The sequence below is a fragment of the Chrysemys picta genome, chromosome 1 (genome assembly GCF_011386835.1).
Source record: "Chrysemys picta bellii isolate R12L10 chromosome 1, ASM1138683v2, whole genome shotgun sequence".
Classification (NCBI taxonomy): Eukaryota; Metazoa; Chordata; order Testudines; family Emydidae; genus Chrysemys; species Chrysemys picta.
The window spans coordinates 268,109,745-268,128,234 of record NC_088791.1 but is presented as its reverse complement, the minus strand read 5'-3'; the positions used below and the strand labels follow the sequence as shown (position 1 = coordinate 268,128,234).

At 39.2% G+C, this 18,490-nt stretch overlaps 1 long non-coding RNA gene across 1 annotated transcript in view; it reads right to left on the bottom strand.

Annotated features, from left to right (window-relative positions):
- Positions 1-1,883: 1,883 nt before the first annotated feature.
- The window catches only part of LOC135983983 (uncharacterized), a 71,204-nt gene continuing 54,597 nt past the window's right edge, over positions 1,884-18,490 (bottom strand). Inside the window, exons 2-3 of the long non-coding RNA XR_010601879.1 lie at positions 2,708-2,935; positions 1,884-2,065 (exon numbers count right to left, since the gene is read on the bottom strand). This is a non-coding gene — a long non-coding RNA (uncharacterized LOC135983983). The remainder of the gene's footprint in view (positions 2,066-2,707; positions 2,936-18,490) is intronic.

Sequence of the window (18,490 nt, the reverse complement as noted above, 5' to 3'; positions counted from 1 at the left end):
AGTATGTCCTCCTCCACTTTCTCAGGTGGGTCATTAGCATTTTCACTGACCCCCCCCCCCCCAAGTCGTTAGAAAGACTTTCACCCTGCCTTAAAGAGACAAAAATTAGTATTCACAAGTAGATCAGGAGCAACATTTTGCAAAAATGGGACCTGGATTGGGGTACCCTTTCTCCCTTCACTGGTGAGCACTGAACCCTTCCTCCCCGCCCCCCCTGCTTTTTAATTGGACTTGCCTCCAGCTACAGAGGCCATGGAACTCTCAAAAACTGCAGCGATCTCTAGGATTCCACCACCCTCCTCTGGGCTTCCCTCTAGAACACATCTCCCTATGCATTCTAGAGTGAGATCTGTCCCTCACTTGTCTGCAATCTGCTGGCAGCCAGCAACCTGGACAGCCTTCTCATAGACATGCAAAACATTCCTTTCCCCTGAGGAAAAGCTGCCTTTAGCCACCTGGCCATAGGAGCTGGCCTCAACAACCCATCTTCCCCGGTAGCAGACTATTCTCTACTTCTGCAGAGGAATTAAAGAGACACTTCCCCATTCCTCCAGCAGTTACTGAGAATTAACTCTTTTCCTCTGGGACTTCAGAACAAGATTTCTCCTTGTGGCTGACAGATCCCTGGACAGCCTGAGCCACATTGAAAAAGTTGTTCCCTAGTAATAATTGGTTTGAGTTATCAGAAATAGAAGCAACCGTTAATTCAGCTTGCAGATCCTCTGTTTCCATGTGCACTTTAGCCAAAGGGACAAGGATTTTATGATTTCCTAGTAACAAAAGCTGTGCCATCCTTCCTTGCAGTATGTCTTTCTCCTGAACAAGGTCTTTCCTGACCACAGACATTTCGGTACCTGTATCCCTCTACCCAGGGTTTTATTTGCAATTAACTCTGACAGCCTTTATGTGCTTCTTTCCAGGCTGTGCAGTGGCTACTTTTACAAACCCTGTCTGATAAGTGGCAATTGCCTGAAGTGCCTCTGTGCTCTGGGTAGCAGCATTTACATGAGTTGTTTGCTGCCTGTTCCCACTCAGCATTAATTCCTCAGGTGCTCAGTGAAATTACAATAATAGCACATTTCTGGGCTCTTCTGTTTTTATAGGAGATTTGGGATGAGGAATAAATGAATGAACCTAGAGAGGTGAGTATCCAGCCTCCCATCCATCCTCCTTCTTCCCCGGGGTAAAACGGGAACCCTGCTTCTCACCAAATTTAAACTTCTCTGCCTGTGATTTATTTCTAAAGGATGCTTGACACTGCTCAACTTCATCCACACCATCCACAAAAGTAGCATGTTGTTCAACAGTTTTCACTTTTTTGTCCCATAGACACTGTTTTACATCATCACTACACATATTCAGGAAATGCTTCTGAGCAACAAGATCACATATTTCTTCAAAGCTTGAAATACCCTTTTCCCCTCACCCACTTATCTAGTTTGGTTTACATATTCCACATTACTCATTCCAGCCCCTCTCTTAAGGCCTCTGAATTTTACTCTACATGATTCAGGTGTAATCTGAAACTGAATTTAGCATTTCCTTTGAATTTAGCATAGTTTGAAGCATCATCAATTGGCATTTTATTGAATATATACAGAGCTCTCCCAGACAACTTTGCAACCAAAATAGTCATCTTTTGATCCTCAGGAATCTCATGGATCACACACAGCCACTCAAAGGTAATGAAATATTCAGCAACGTCCCCTGTCTTGCTGTATGCAAGACACAAGCATTCCCATTTGTGGATTTTTGGAGATCACATCCCTCGGCCCGCGCCACTTTGGCCTGGGACAGCGAACTGCGGCCAGTGGTAGCTGCCATTGGCTGAACCTGCAGACACGGCAGGTAAACAAACTGGCCCATCTCACCAGGGTGCTTACCCTGGTGAGCCGCGTGCCAAAGGTTGCCGATCCCTGGTCTGGCTTCTTCTGCTTCCTGTAAGTCCATAGATCTTTTCTGTTCTTTTTCATTTTCTGTTGCCTGCAATCTGCAGAGCTCCAATTTCACAACTGTTTAACTATTTTCACTCATCTTGCTGCTTTTCTGTCCCTACTTCCCTTACCTGAAATAAGCAAACAGAAAATAACAAGTGGCTAATGACTTTCTCTGTTCTCTAGCCAACAAACTTCAAAATTCACTGAAAATCACCACTAGTGTCTTAGAGCAACAAGCTGTACACATTACCCTGCTTGCTGCACCCCACTGAGGCCCCCCTCCCTCCCTGGTGTGCCACCTGATATACTGCTGTCCCAATGAGCCCGCCTCTTCCACCAGCCTGAGCTCCCTTGCACTGTCCTGCTGAGCCAGCCCCTCAAACCTCCTCCAGCGCGCGCACACACACACAGGTGGGGACACACCCAGCTGCAGAAAGACACAGACACTGAAATAAGCACTTCATGGGAAGGCTTCAGCTAGGGAATTGCCCAGCACTCAAAGTGCACATCCCTTCTGGAGTGTAAACCCAAAATTGTATCATCTTGCGCTGCACAGAAAACTGTACAATGTAAACTCATGAAATTCACTCCCACCCTCATGAGTTCCACAAACCCCGACTTTAGAGAAAACAAAAACAAGTTTATTAACTACAAAAGACATATTATAAGAGATAGCAAACAGATTAAAGCAGATTACTGAGCAAATAAAATAAACAGGCAAAGTAAGTTTAATACACTAAAGAATCTAGTTACAAGTAGTAGTTCCTCACCCTAAATGTTGTTTTAGGCAGATTGAAGAGTTTCTTGAAGGCAAGCTGCTCTTGCTTGCAGCTTAAAAATCACAGGTATTTCTTTCACAGGCTAAACACCTTTCCAGCCTGGGCTCAGTCCTTCTCCCCTGGGGATAATTAATTTGGTGATACTACTGGGATCTATAGTGCTTCTTTTGTAGGTGGGAGAAATGTAGTAGGTGGTATGCAAAATCCCTTTGCTCTGTTCTTGAACGAGAGAAGGACAAAAAAATTAGAAAGACTTTAGTGAAACTTGAAGCATACAGTATGTTATAACCAGCAATGAACTGCCTGTCACACGGCATTCTCCCTCACCCTAAATGTCTATTTGTAAGCAGTCCTCAAACACTTATGTATGTTCACCACAATGAACTTTATTTATAGTGTCTTATGCAGCTTTATGTCCCATCACCATAAGGCTTTTCCCAAACTTCTACCTACTTCCTATACAAGTGAGAGGGAATGAAGGTCTACCCAACCTGAAATCCTCAGCTTCTTTGTCCTCCTTCTAGCCTCCCTCTCTCCCTCCCTGTTTCTCATCTAGCAGTCCCCAGCTGACAAGCTATATCCCATTGTCAACTGATTAATTACCCAATCCTAATCAATTCTCTTTTGATTTGGTTTATGTGGGAATACTTACAAAATACACAGAGTGGTGAGCCAGCCCAAGGCTCCCACTCTGTCACATTGCCCTATTGTGCCTCTTGCTGACCTCATGTGGTGCTACAAGCACTCTCTGCCTCAGTTCCTCATTTTCCCTTCTTTCAGGGCCCCTTAAAATGCCACACAATCCAAAAGGATGTAATAACAAATTCCTCTACTGGGATTTGACTTTATTAAAAACAGATAAACTTGAAATAAAGTCTAACCCCTTTGGCTCACAGATCACACATCCCATCTCCTTGGGGCCTGAGGTTCTCTGGGAGATATTCTCCCTTAGGAGAACTTTCTCTTTCCAGGCACTTCCCTTAACTGAGATCCAGAACATAAAAATGGCCATACTGGGACAGACCAAAGGTCTATCTAGCCCAGTATCCTGTCTTCCGACAGTGGGCAATGCCAGGTGCCCCGAGGTAATCATCATGCCAGGAACAGGTAATCATCAAGTGATCCATCCCCACTCACCCATTTCCAGCTTCTGGCAAACAGACACTAGGGACAACATCCCTGCCCTACTAATAGCCATTGATGGACCTATCCTGTATGCATTTATCCCGTTCTTGTCATTCCAATGTTATAGTCTTGGCCTTCACAACATCCTCTGGCAAAGAATTCCACAGGTTGACTGTGCATTGCGTGAAGAAATGCGTCCTTTTGTTTTTTTAAAACCTGCTGCTTAATTTGATTTGGTGACCTCTAGTTCTTGTGTTTTGAGAAGGAGTAAATAACACTTCCTTATTTACTTTCGCCTACACCAGTCATGATTTTATAGACCTCTATTATAGTCCCCCTTAGTCGTCTCTTTTCCTAGCTGAAAAGTCACAATCTTATTAATCTCGCCTCACAGAGAAATCATTTAGTTGCCCTTTTTTGTATCTTTTCCAATTCCAATGTATCTTTTTTGAGATGGGGCAACCATATTTCAACACAGTATTCAAGATGTGAGTGTACCATGGATTTATATAGAGGCAAGATGATGTTTTCTGTCTTATCACCTATCCCTTTCCTAATGATTGCCAACGTTCTGTTAGCATTTTTGACTGCTGCTGCACATTGAGTGGATGTTTTCAGAGAACTACCCACAAAGACTTACCAGGTAGCTGTACTGAGATCCATCCACTAAATCCTATATGCTCTTGGCTTTCTGGGTCTGAGCAGATCCCTGGCACTGTCTTTGGCTTGGGATCTAGGTATATTCTCTGGGTACAGGTCCTCTGTTTAGTATCCCTTCTGAGAAATGGATTTTAACTGTAACACTAATGCTAGCTTGTCCAGGGCTCCCCAGTAACTCTTGCACACTCCTAGAGTCCCACCAAAATCAGGACCTTCTGTAATACCACTTCCCCTTTCAGGTACTCCATAAGCATGAAAGCAAGGGACACAGACATTTGTAACTGACAAAGCTCCTTGGGGAGTATTAACCTAGCAAAGATAATGACATCTTGAAGGACAGGAAATACTTTAGTCTTCTTGTAGGGCTATGATAAATCACTGAAGGTTAAGTTAATTTAGGTTAAATACATATGACTTATCCATTTAGAGCGTGCCTTTACAAGGGGCTAAGCATTTCTGTGAGGTGCTGGGGGCCCTCAACCTCTGCCAACTTCTATCAGGGTTCAGTTTATGGTGCTTAACACCTTGCTGGTTAATTTTCAATAGTGCATGTGACAATTGTGTTTGAAGTTACTGTTAAATAGTTTTGATATTCTGTAGAACATAAGAAGTTGTTTTGATATACATAGCATGTAATGTTTATATTTAGGGGATTTAAAAAAAAAGTATTTCCCCCTTTTTAATGTTAAGTTCACAGAAACAGGTGGTTCATGAGCCGTGAATTATGAACACCATTTTGTCATATGTAGACTACAAACATCATTATTTTGTACAGCAAATCTCCATCAGTCTAAGAAGAGAGGATTGCTCATATATCTTGCCTTTTTTGCATGGCAGCATGATGGAACATAATGCAGTCTACAAGCTTGTAAACAGCTACCTTATATTATATACCTCTCCTCCTGAATAGACTTTGTTCATTGCTTTAGTGCATTCTGCTATGTCAGCTGCTTTTTTTAATCATAGAATGTTAACATTTACTTTGTCTTGAGTTTACTTTTACTGTTATTACTTTACCTCAGCATAGTAATGAATGTTGGTTATTTTTTTAAAGAAACAGTTGATTTGCCCTGTACAATCTTCTTGACAAATTAATGTAGTGTTGCCAATGATTGGGAAATGTGCACTTTAATTATTTAGACTCTAGCCTACATGCTTTCACATAACATCGGGCTGATTTTGCATGCCAAGGTAAGTCAAAGAAAGACAAAAAAGGTTAGTTGTTGGGCAGTAATAGCAGGGTCTATGAAGGGTAACAAAGCTTTTAGTGATCAACTTGACAGACTTCAAAATTATTTAATTCTTAAGTAGTTATTATGCAGATGACTATAATTTGTGTGAAATGTATGTGAAAGAAACTGAAAGCCAGTGAAATTCTGTTTTTAAAATTAAGTATTATAAAGTGTGTTAGAGTTTGAAATCCCCTCCTCACATTCCAGACATACAAACACCTCTTGTAGGGGAAAAAATTCAGTTTTAGAAGTTGGCCATTGAAAAAAATGGCAAATAATAAATTATAAATCAAACTCCTGTGAGTTTCAACAGGAAGTAAGTGTCTCCACCTTACCCTTATTGTACAGATATGGTAAAATAAGACAAGTATCCATCTAGATATTTAGGCTGCCCCTATCACTATAGTAACTGATCACTTCCAAGCTTTTTAAGTATTTATCATCACATCAACCTTATGAGATCAGGCAGTACTATAATCCCCATTTGAAATGAGGACGAGAGTTTAAATGAGTTTCCCAGGGTCACACAGGAAGTCCATAGGAGTGCCAGGGACTAAACCCACATTTCCTGATCTTCAATCAGCCTTAACTACAAGACCATGAACAATCACACCTGCTAGGTAAGGTATTAACTGAAAAAATCAAGGGAAAGTAGATAGACTCTAAGTCCCAAGACTCAATCCTAGTATTATTGATAAAATTTAATCCCCTCCAAATCTATCAGTAAATGTCAGTAAAAAATTGATTTCACCTTATACACATATGCACAGATAAAAAAAAATCCATTGATAGTCATTGAAATTTACAGATAGGCAAAGAAAGCAAAGTGTTGCTTGAAAACCTATTAGGATTTGATTTAAGGATATGTACTTTGTATATTTTCACATGATGTTGACAAATAGCGCTTTAATGGTTATAAAGCTTTAACTTTTGGAAACTCAGCATCTACTGTCATTAAACAATTATTTTCTGACCCCCCCCCCCAATTTTGTGCAAGCATGAAAACCGAAATAGATAAAAATCAGAAAACAATTTCCAAATAAACATTGATATAATGTGTAAAAAAACTATAAAAAATGAATTCTGCCAGGCCTCTTGAAATACTATTATTGATTTTGTTTATTCTACCTTCTAGTAAAGATAAAATGCAGAATTATAGCCTGCTACCTATTTGGTCTGTGGCCAGCCTCATCTTATTACACTGGCTGATGCTGACTTCTGAGTTTCTAATATTGTTTGTCAAGTTTGTTCTGCAGGGCTGCACTGGTACTTAGCAAACCAGATTGGTACATTGCATTTTAGGAAACCAGATTGGTAGCCTTAGACTACTTATATTATAAAGCTTTTGGGGTACGGATAGTCTTTCTTTCTATGTTTTTTATGGTGCTTGGCACATTGGGGTCTTGGCCCATGACTACTGCAATACAAATAATAATAATTATGGGTAGTCACAGTGAACCAGATTCAGCACTGGTCCAGTTCCCATAAATTTGTGCTCGCTTGTGATAGGATTGAATTTGGCCCTTTAATAATAAATTTCACCACCAGTGATCTACTGAAGTAAAATATAAAAACACATATTATCCACTTCTGACAATCACATTTAAACTTGAAATCCTGATTTAAGTTGGGCCATGCAACTAATTAAAGTAGTTTGCAATGACAACATTCTGTGTGTAAACATATTTGTGATCAGGTTTCAAACGTCTGCCCCTTTTGTTTCTCATTATAGAACGTAATGCATGTTAATCTCATCCCTTATTATATTATAACTTTCTACAATGTGAAATGAAACAGCCTGTCTTACCACAAAACTAAGTCTTCTATAGTTGTTTATAAATCATCCAAGGACATTTAGATTTTTTTTAAATTTAATTTTGGTAATGTGATCTATTCTGTCATAACAGTAATATCTGGTATTTACAGAATGTTCTACAAAGTAAAACTAGATAGCTGATCTCCTGATTTATGGTGGATCTTAAAGCAGTCTTAATCTTTAATTTAAATACCATATTTCTTCCAATGTCAGAGTTGCTGAAGATGTCAGCAAATATCCAGAACTGTGTCTTAATGCATAAACTCTGCTCTAAAATATGGATCTCAGAATAACATACTTCTTTGAACTTGAGTTTGATGTGGTTCTGAAAATTTTGACTGCATGTAATGATTCTTAGGGCAGAATATTGCAATTAGATCACTGGGGCAGTAAGTAAGTAGAAGGAATACAGGCATTATCATGCCAGAAACCATTACATTGTCTCCATTTGTGCAACACCTCTGCAGCGATTCCATCTGATCTCTCAGAACGTTCATTGTGAAATCAAAAAGAGAAGTTCCTCCTTCATACACCTCTCCTTCACACACTCATACTAGATGCCAGAGGAAAACCTGTTCAGGTGCAAGAGATATTCCATCCCTGAAGTGGAGTTTCTGATTTACAACAGTCTCCAGAGACCTAGACATTTAAAAATGGATAAATGTATGCATCTCTATATTAGTAGAATAACTATTAATGAAAAGGCACCAGGCCAGGCTAATCATGAAAGTTATTGTTCTTTCATTCCCACATCGTGGGTTCAGTTTTTTACATAGAGTTACTCCTCTATATTTTCTCCACACCAAGTTAGGTACTCCCCAGGAAATCACTTTCTCTTTTGAGGAAAAGTCTGAAGCACTATTATGCAAATATGATGACCCTGAGGAATAGATAGTATAATGGAAAGAATAGCAATGAGTATCGCCACCATTAGAAGACAAATCAGGAACACTTTCTTGTCTTTATGAGTTCGGTGGTTAAAACATTTGTTTGAGCAAAATATGTTTGAAAATGGACAGTAAAGATATAATAGCATACATCTTTGGCTTTCTTGCCATAGACAAATATATATTTGGAGAGACAGTGACAAAAATATTTTGACCTTTGAGAGAGGAATACACAATTCTTTGCAAGGGAAGGAAATTCCAAATATATACCTGGCTCCCCTTCTAGGTTATTGGGTAAAGTCAGGAAGCTTTGTGCATAAGGAATATATTTTCTGAGACAGCTGTTTTGTACCCAGGGAGACTGAGACTCAGATATGAAGAAACAAGTGATATTTCTGTGGTGAAATGTCTGCTAATAAATCACTAGAGAGGATGAAGACTGACAAACACCTGAAGGAGCCAGAGGGTAATATTGTGGAGGTATGACGGGGAATGCCCTAACCCTAATAAAGAGGACATTAATGAGCGCTTCTGAGTTCAGCCAGCCCTATCCAGACACACTTTCAAAGCTTGCTCTGCCTGGAGGGACGAGACTTAAAATGGGATAGTCTGGCACAGGAAGGGGTGAGGCTGCTTGGTGGTGGTCTGCGTGCTGGACTCTGGGTGAAAATGGTGAGGCTGAGCTGTAGAAGCAAGCTGTGTGGAAAGAAGGAATACATAGAAATGAAAAACAAAAACTGGGTAAAAGTCAACATTTTATAATTGTCAAATCAGTGACAGAAGAGTTGAAAATATGAGATGTTAACCCCCTGAAAATGACAGAACGGATAAAGCAAAGTGATGGTGAGATACAAAGAGTTAAATGAATGCCAGGTGGAGACCTATGGATAGAATGTATACATAAGAAGCAAGCTGAAAAATTTCTTAAAACTGTAACCTTAGGGAAAATGATAGTTACTTGCCAACTGCCTAAATTCCTGACAGGAGCAAGAGGGGTAATGTGTGGAGTGCTATTAGGAATGTCTGAGGATATCAAAAGGAGTATATGTGAAGATAAATTACTGTTTGTTAAATGGCTACTTAGTACAAGAGAGGGAGAAAACCAGCCATCTATGGCTTTACGCATAACACTTAAAGGTGGGACACTTCCAGATAGGATCTAAATGGAGTATCAATATTTATGGATTAAATTATATATTCCCACTTCCCAACCTCCGCACACCCCAAAATGCTATAATTGTCAAAGGTTTGGACATTGTTCCCTTACAAATGGCTGCTACAATGAGGTGCAGTAAATGTGGAAGAAATCACTTATATGAGAACTGTGTAGAAGGAACAGAACCCAAATGAAGTAATCAAAGGGAAAAACACAGTGCAGCATATAAAGACTGTGCAGTAGCAGAACAAGCTAGAGAAATACCAAAAAATAAAATTATTCAAAAAGTGTCATATGCAGAGGAATACCAAAAGGTATTCACTGCAGAAAATAGAAAAAAGAAAAGAAAAGTCGCAAGTAAGAGAAAAGATATACAGGGGCAACAAAACACATCTCTGATGAGGGAGGAGAATATGAGAGGAATGGAAGATGATGTATTGTGTGTAGGTAAAGCGATGTTTATAGCGTTCATTATAGAAATAATTAACTGCATCTTGCAGATGGGGGGGAAAACCTGAGAGGATTAAAAACATAGCAAAAGCAGCTGAAAAATATCTATAGACAACCTTGCACAATACTATATTTACACAATTTAAAATTAAGGCAATAAAACAGTTTAAATAACATGTTCTTAACTCCTTAGCTGGAATGTGCATAGTTTAATAATGCATAGATAGGAATTTAAGAAAGCCATCTTTGAAATGGGAACAAGTCTGACGTAATATGTGTGGAATAAATATGGCTAATAAATAAATTTGTCTTCAGTCTTCCAGAATATATGATATGATATGCTCCAGAGGCATCAAGAAGCTACCAGATGAGGGGATCTATGTATTTATAAAACAGGGACTGTGTTGAAAAGGATGTGCAGAAACAAAGTTGTGAATATAATGCAGTTCAAAAACTGTTTATAATGTTTATAATCCATGTAAAATTAGTTATTTTAGAACTAGAAAAAATAGTTAATGTCAAAAAAAACATTCATAATTTGTGGTGACTTTAATATCAATAAGGAACTATGGGAAGTAAGAAAACTGACCACATGGGAAATGCGTAGAATAATTTATTGATATGAGTAAGCTTGTAATATTCATTATAGAAGCACCTATTTTATTTGATTCAGTGGATGGATCCTTTCCTGTTTTGGATCTGGGAACCACAACAAATAATCACCTGGATCGATCGGTCTTCAGCTGTCGTTAAGACTGTGCCGATCACAACACGTCCGCCATTCTTCTCGCATTCTTGCCTTTCTTCTCCACGTTCATCCAAAATGTTTAACAATGTCATCTTTCCATCTACTTGGAGGCTGACCAGGTGGTCTTTTCTGTTCTCGCAGGTACCACTCAGTAATGATTGCAGTCCACCTATTGTCTGTGAACCGTGCTATGTGGCCCGCCCATCATCTCTTATTATATCTGCTTTCCACTACAATATCTTTCACACTGCTGTGTTCTCTAATAATTTCATTTGAGATACGATACAGAAGGGAAATTCCCAACATAGCTTGTTCCATTGCTCTTTCAGCTACCAACAGCTGCTGTTCTTCTCTCTTCATCAGTGCCCATGTTTCACTGCCATACAGCATGGCTGGCAGCACTGTTGAATTGAAGATATTTGTATGTGTGGTCTTGTATATTTTTCCTTTGAGGACGTCCTTGATGGAATTATATGCACACCATCCTGCCTGAATACTTCGTGAGAGTTCTCCGTTCATGTCTTGACACATATTAACTTCTTAGCCCAAATATATGTACTGTTGCACTTCTTCATATTTCTTCTCCTGTTACCGTTATTCAGGCTTTCGTAAGACATGTGATCGCATGTATTTCGTTTTGCAACGGTTCATTTTCAGACCGACCTGACTGCTTTTCTTGTCGAGTCTTCGTAGTATGCTCTGCAGTTGGTGGGTACTTTCGGCAATTAGTACGATGTCATCCATGAATCTGAGATGAGATAATCGTTCTTCATTTATATTAACACCATTCCTCCAATTGATTTTGTTCATAACCATTTCAAGGCAGGCAGTAAATAGTTTTGATGAAATTGTATCTCCTTGCGTTATGCCTTTCTCAATAGGGATGTGGAGGGGAGTTTCAAGGAGAGTAATGTCTGTTGTCCATCCAGTATTCGCTTCCTTCAACAAACTGATGTACTGCATGTTAATGCCCTGCTCTGCGAGAGCCTTTAATATTTTGTTGAACTCAACGCTATTTTCATAGTCAACTAAAGCAACGCACAGCAGGAGTTTGTATTCCCTCACTCTTTCTAGGAGCTGGCTAAAGGTAAATATATGGTCAATCCTGCTGAAATTTCTTCAAAACCCTGCCTTCTCTCTCGGTTTTTGTTCATCCAGAATCTGCGAGAGTCGGTTCGTTATCACCTTTGTAAAGAGTTTATAGATATGAGAGAGCAGGCATATAGGGTGATAGTTCTTAAGATTTTCTCGATCCCCCATCTTGTACATGTAGCAAGATGTATTCGACTCCTTCCAGCTTGATGGTAGTTTTTCCTTCTTCGAGATATCGACCGAATCTTAAAGCGAGAGCCTTCCAAAGTTTTTCACCTCCTGTGGAAATAATTTTTGATGCTATTCCATCTTTACCTGGAGCTTTTCCCTTCTTCATCTGGTGTAGTGCGCTTCGGACTTTGCTGACGATTATTGGGGGGGCATGTTCCTCTGACTCTTGGAGCATTGGGAGAGGGACGTTGACTCTTGATTTGAACAGTTCTGTATAGAAGTCCTTGCAGACGTCCTCCATCCCTGCTCTGTCAATTGACAGTAATTGAGCTACAAATAATATAGCTAGCAAATGCAGCTGGGAAATCATAAAAAGATAGAATGGGAAGTGATCACTTCCCTATGCTTACTGAGTACCAAGACCAAGGACATGTCTAAACCACAAAAAGAGTTCCTAGCTGGAATTTTTTTAAAAAGCTGATTGTGGCCTCTGATAAAGTAAAAGCAAATGTATACCTGGCCTTATAGTAAATAATGAAACAGGTCTCCAACTTAGGAGAGGCAGACATTTTAGCAAAAGAATTCCAAAAGTTCAGTAGTGACATGAATCAAAACGGTGAGTTTCATGGGGGGCAGGGGAAGAGTTTTATTGAGGATATCTGTGAACTATTAAATAGCTGCAGAGAATATACTGATGTGTTGAACAAAAATTTTGTTTGGAAGACCTGATTGCAGCCATTAGAAAAAGGAAAAAAATATAGCTTAATAATGAAATGCTTCAACACGTGTCAGAAAGAAGTCTAAAGATTCTATTGTGGTTAGAAATCTTTCCACTGTATTCAGTGGGCTCTGGATCAGGCCTATAGCTATTAGTTAGGTCAGGTTTCTGCAACTAAAAGGGCTTTAATTCAAGAAGTCACTTCTTTTTTCTGCAGTGTTTACATGCAGTCAGGAGGCAAAGGTCATTTCAGTATTTCACCATTCTAAGCTCCATCATGACCAACATTCTCCCCACCACATCTATTCCCAATGTTCTTTACTGCTCAAATCACATTTGCCACTTTCGGTCAGGCAAGAGCCTGGCATGGAATTTCTGCCACACCCGCTCCCCCAGGAGCAAAAGTCTGACTCTGGGAGCTCACATTATAATGAAGCACAAAATATCATCATTAGGCCCATGCACAGGTTCTCTTTTCTCTTACCTATGAGCAGCAATAGGCCTTTGGTTTGTCCAGTGCTACCAACCAAGATAAAAATAGATATGTATGAAAAATAAAGAGTAGATATAGTGTCCAGTCAGATAACATTAGTGCCAAGTTTAGTTGCAATAGTATAAAAACCTAAAACAGACTCAAGCCCTCAGATTTTCCATTTGCACTCAATGTATGTTTCCTATCTGACTGTTTCCATGACCTTTTAAAGTCTAAAGCCGGGGTCAGGAAGCTGAAGTTAAATTAGCAGAGACAGACTGGTAATGATACATTCTTTCTAATGTAGTTTGTAATATGTTTATAGCAATTTCTTTTAAAAAGTCTTGGCTTTTTATGCATTTAGTAGCAACAACATCTATACCTCCTTTATAAACATGTTTATAAACAGTATTTCCCCATGTACATATTGTAGCTGCATATTCAATGTCAAGACTGCCTAAACTCAGCTCACAATCTGAGAAAGCTATGAGCAGTTGTGATTAAGGGTAGGCCATTGGAAACATCTGATTTATAAAATAGTGAAGATAAAAGAAATGTAGATGCTATGTTAGATACAGAGTTGAGTTGAAATCCAGTTTTCCTGCTCTTCTGGTATTCTTTGTTAAATCCAATGAAATAAGCTACCAGAGAATGGTATATTTTCAATGCAGTGTACCATAATTAGATGTATGCCTCATGTCAATGATAATTGTGTTAATAATATTCATTATATGTCATATTAAAAATGTACCTAAGGAAATACAAAACACGTTTAACTTACTTAACTTCTAGGACCCTGTTTTGGGGGTCTGCTCTGTACTCAGCAAAGCTCAAAAAAATGGGAGTACAAACGTGCATTTCAGACATCTTCTTGTCACTGCTGAGGCCAGCCAGGGACTGGGATGCTCTTCAGCATAAGTTAGAGCAGCCTTACATCTGCTCTAACCTTTGCCTGATTGCTCATAGCCCCAAGGTAGAGATAGTTGGAAAGTTTCAAGTATCAACATTTTGATGATTTTTTCATCAAGATTTTGCATTTCAATGAAAAACAAAAAATGGGTTCTATATTCTTACACATACATCTCAGATTATTTCATTCTGTTAAATAGAGTTTAATATGTAGATGCAGTTAGGAATCATGTACCATTTTTTGAATGTCAGTATCCAAGTAAATCAGAACGTGTTCAGAGAAGCTAGTTCCTTGGATAAATCAAATCTAATTCAAATAGTTGTCATATACCAACTAGTTAATATTAGCAGCTACGAGACTATTGTGAGAGGGATAGCTCAGTGGTTTGAGCATTGGTCTGCTAAAGCCAGGGTTGTGAGCTCAATCCTTGATGAGGCCACTTATGGATTTGGGATCAGTACATGGTCCTGCTAGTGAAGTCAGGGGGCTGGACTTGATGACCTTTCAAGGTCCCTTCCAGTTCTAGGAGATAGGACATCTCCCTTTTCAAAAAAAAAAAAAAATACAATGAGGGAATTTAAATATCATTAGATGCAAAGATTGTTTTCCCCTTTGTGATTAATTTGGAATGTGTATCACTAATGTCCAATGCCAGAGGCAGAATACTAAACTAGAGGGACCAGTAATCTAACTTGACATAAGAACATAAGCACTTCCCTTCACTGAGATCTAGAACATAAGAATGGCCATATTGGGACAGACCAAAGGTCCATCTAGCCCAGTATCCCTTCTTACGACAGTGTCCAATGCCAGGTGCCCCAGAGGGAATGAACAGAAAAGGTAATCATCAAGTGATCTGTTGCCAAATCCTAGCTTCTGACAAACAGAGGCTAGGGACACCATTTCTGCCAGTCCTGGCTAATAGCCATTGGTGGACTTATCCTTCATGAATTTATCTAGTTCTTTTTTGAACCCTGTTATAGTTATCACAATATAGATATGTATCAGAGGTTGAAAAATAGAGAGTAGATATAGTTTGCACTCAGTGTATCTTCACAATATCCTCTGTCAAAGAGTTCCACAGATTGACTGTGCATTGTATGAAGAAATACTTCCTTTTGTTTTAAACCTGCTGCCTATGCCTATTAATTTCATTTGGTGACCCCTAGTTCTTGTGTTCTGAGAAGGAATAAATAACACTTCCTTATTTACTTTCTCCACACCAGTCATGATTTTATAGACTTCTATCATATCCCCCTTTAGTCATCTCTTTTCCAAGTTGAAAAGTCCCAGTCTTATTAATCTCTCCATACCACTAATAATTTTTGTTGTCATTCTCTGAACCTTTTCCAACTCCAATATATCTTTTTTTGAGATGGGGCAACCACATCTACACAAAGTATTCAAGATGTGGGCGAACCATGGATTTATATAGAGGCAGTGTAATATTTTCTGTCTTATTATCGATCCCTTTCTTAATGATTCCCAACATTCTTTTTACTTTTTTGACTGCCGCTGAACATTGGATATTTTCAGAGAACTATCCCCACTGACTCCAAGATCTTTCTCGAGTGGTAACAGCTAATTTAGACCTCATCACTTTATATGTATAGTTGGGATTATGTTTTCCAATATACATTATTTTGCATTTATCAACATTGAATTTCATCTGCCATTTTGTTTCCCATTCACAGTTTTGAGAGATCCTTTCATAGCTCTTCACAGTCTGCCTGGGACTTATCTATCTTGAGTAGTTTTGTATTGACCAGTGGTATGATCTCTCTCTCTCATAGTATAATGAGCACAGTCACATCATGTTTATTATGTCACTGAACCCTATCACCCCTTGGAGTGAAAATCCTCATGTAACTTCTCCTGATTTCTCACATATTATTTTGTTGGTCTGCCACTGTATGATAAACATGGACAATGGATGCATTTTTTGTAAATACTATTTTGTTTGTCTTTCCCCAGAGGTCTTTCATTGACTCCTGTGCCTCTCCCTACTGGCATATAGGATGTTTAAGATTATAGTCCCCCTACTCTTTTCTACACCTTAATTAAGGGTCATATTCTGATTCACTGAGCAGCACCTTGCCTCCCAATTATGCCCATTTGCTAATCAATGTAAAGGTACCAAAATCTGGACCCAAAATGTTAGCCATGTCCAAAGATTTCTCCATTGTACTTCTGAGTTTTATATTTGTTCTTCCTAACTAAAAAATAAACACAATATATTTCTCTATTTTTATATACTACTTTGGAGTCCTAGCAGCACATCTGAGAGAATTTGAAACTCATGTATTTCTTATTGAAAAGAAAGAAAAGGAAGAGCTGTTTTTTTTTTAAATAAAAGAACTCATATATGTAGCACATAGTTGTGTTTGTTTAAATGGAGAAGTTCTCAACAAATGTCATATCATATTTTGCTTATAGAGAAAAATCCTATGAAGGATTAGAAGTTTCCATTATCACAATTATATCAAAACAGTCCACAGGAGTTGGAGCCAAGTGATACTGACCTGGGATAAAAGAAGTCTGGCTATTAGGCAAGTTAGGCAATTAATATCTGAAAAAGGTATCAAATGGAAATTGTCAGGATCCCAGCTACCAGGTACCGATTGAGGCCAGGGCCTTGGTTAGAGGCGGCTCAATAACAAGGTCTGAGATCCATCCAGAGGATCAAGGTCAGAAGCAGCCGTTCATACTAGTGTTATATTGTAGAATCAAGTTGGAGTTAAGATTGATGAGCTACGCTGGGTCAGAGCCAAGTAGGTCAGCAGAACAGAGGCAGGGCAAAGTGTCAGGAGCTGGCCAAAACCAGGAACGAGAAGCAAGGCATCAGGATCCCATGTAACAGGGTCTATTGCAGCAGCAAGCTGAGGACACACCTCGTTGCAAAGATAGCCTCCAGTGTTTCCCCCTGTGCCTTAAACAGCATCCCCAGGCCAATCAGGGAACATGGTAGGCTTCATCAGTCAAGGACTCTGTGGGTGGGATAGCCTCACAAGACTCACAGGCTGTCCAGCTGAGCTATGCCAGAGCTGTTGGGTGACAGTGTGGCTGCACCAGTTGTTCAGTAATCAGCAGCTCCAGATTAAAGCCAGGTGGAGCCACACAGAAACCTATTCGCCTTTGGAAAAGAAAAAACATTCTTAACTTGTATTAAGAATACCAATTAATTTACTACTAATACTTTCTAGGGTACAGAGCAGTGGTGGGCCACTTGTGGCCCACGAGTCGCATGTGGCCCATCAGGGTAATCTGATTGTGGGCCGTGAGACATTTTGCTGATGTTGACCATTTGCAGGCATGGCCCCCCACAGCTCCCAGTGGCTGCAGTTCACCGTTCCCAGCCAATGGGAGCTGCGGAAAATGGCAGGCCGCAGAGATAGAGAGCACAAACTTCAAACTCCTCTACAGATTAACTTGCTCATTGAATCATAGTTGTAACTTCTCTTAAACTTGGATACAGTATGAAAAATACCCAGATTCTGAGGAAGGAAAATAGAACATTTTTCCGCATTTAAAAATAAAAAATAAATAAATGAAAATTTAGTCATGTAAGGGTGGGATAATCAAAGGTGTGCAGTGTTGCCCAAACTCTGTTCTCCTAGAAGAAAATGATAAAACTAATGTAATTGGCCTCCATAGGAGCAAAGATTAGCCAATATTGGGTATTTTTAAAAGTTATCACCCTAAATCTTGATAGATTTTTAAGAAAGCCAGGCTTCCAACACTACTTAACATGCTGTGTAAGTGCTATATTTTTAAAGTACATGCTAGAATTAGCTAATCCCCATAATATCCTTATGGCATGAGAGTGTATTTTTGTTTCCATTTTGCAAAGAGATATTAAAACAGAGAGAGGTTAAGTGACTTGTTTGAAGCCCACACAACAATTGAGAGGCAGAGTCTGGTTTAGACATCAAGAGCTACTTCCTTCCTGTCTAATACTCAGCCCACTGGATCCTGCTCTCTTTCATGGGGATAGGTACAATAAATGATTGCATTCAGCAATGTAGAGAACCTGCAGTTCGCACTGATGTCACTTCTGAAAATGAACATATACAAGTCTATCATTACGTAAATCAGCATTAATGCCCATTGTATTGATAAAACCAAATAATGTTCTGCAAATCACCAGGGGTACAGAAAACAGCAATGCAGGGTAAATATATGGTCACAACATCACTAGAACAACACTATCAGAAAAAAAAGCAAGCAAGCAAGAAAGAATGCTTTCAAATGATCTGTAACACAGAAAAAGAATGACTAATACAAATGTGGCGTGAAAGGAAATTACAACCACCAGATGCTACAGTATATGTAAAGAG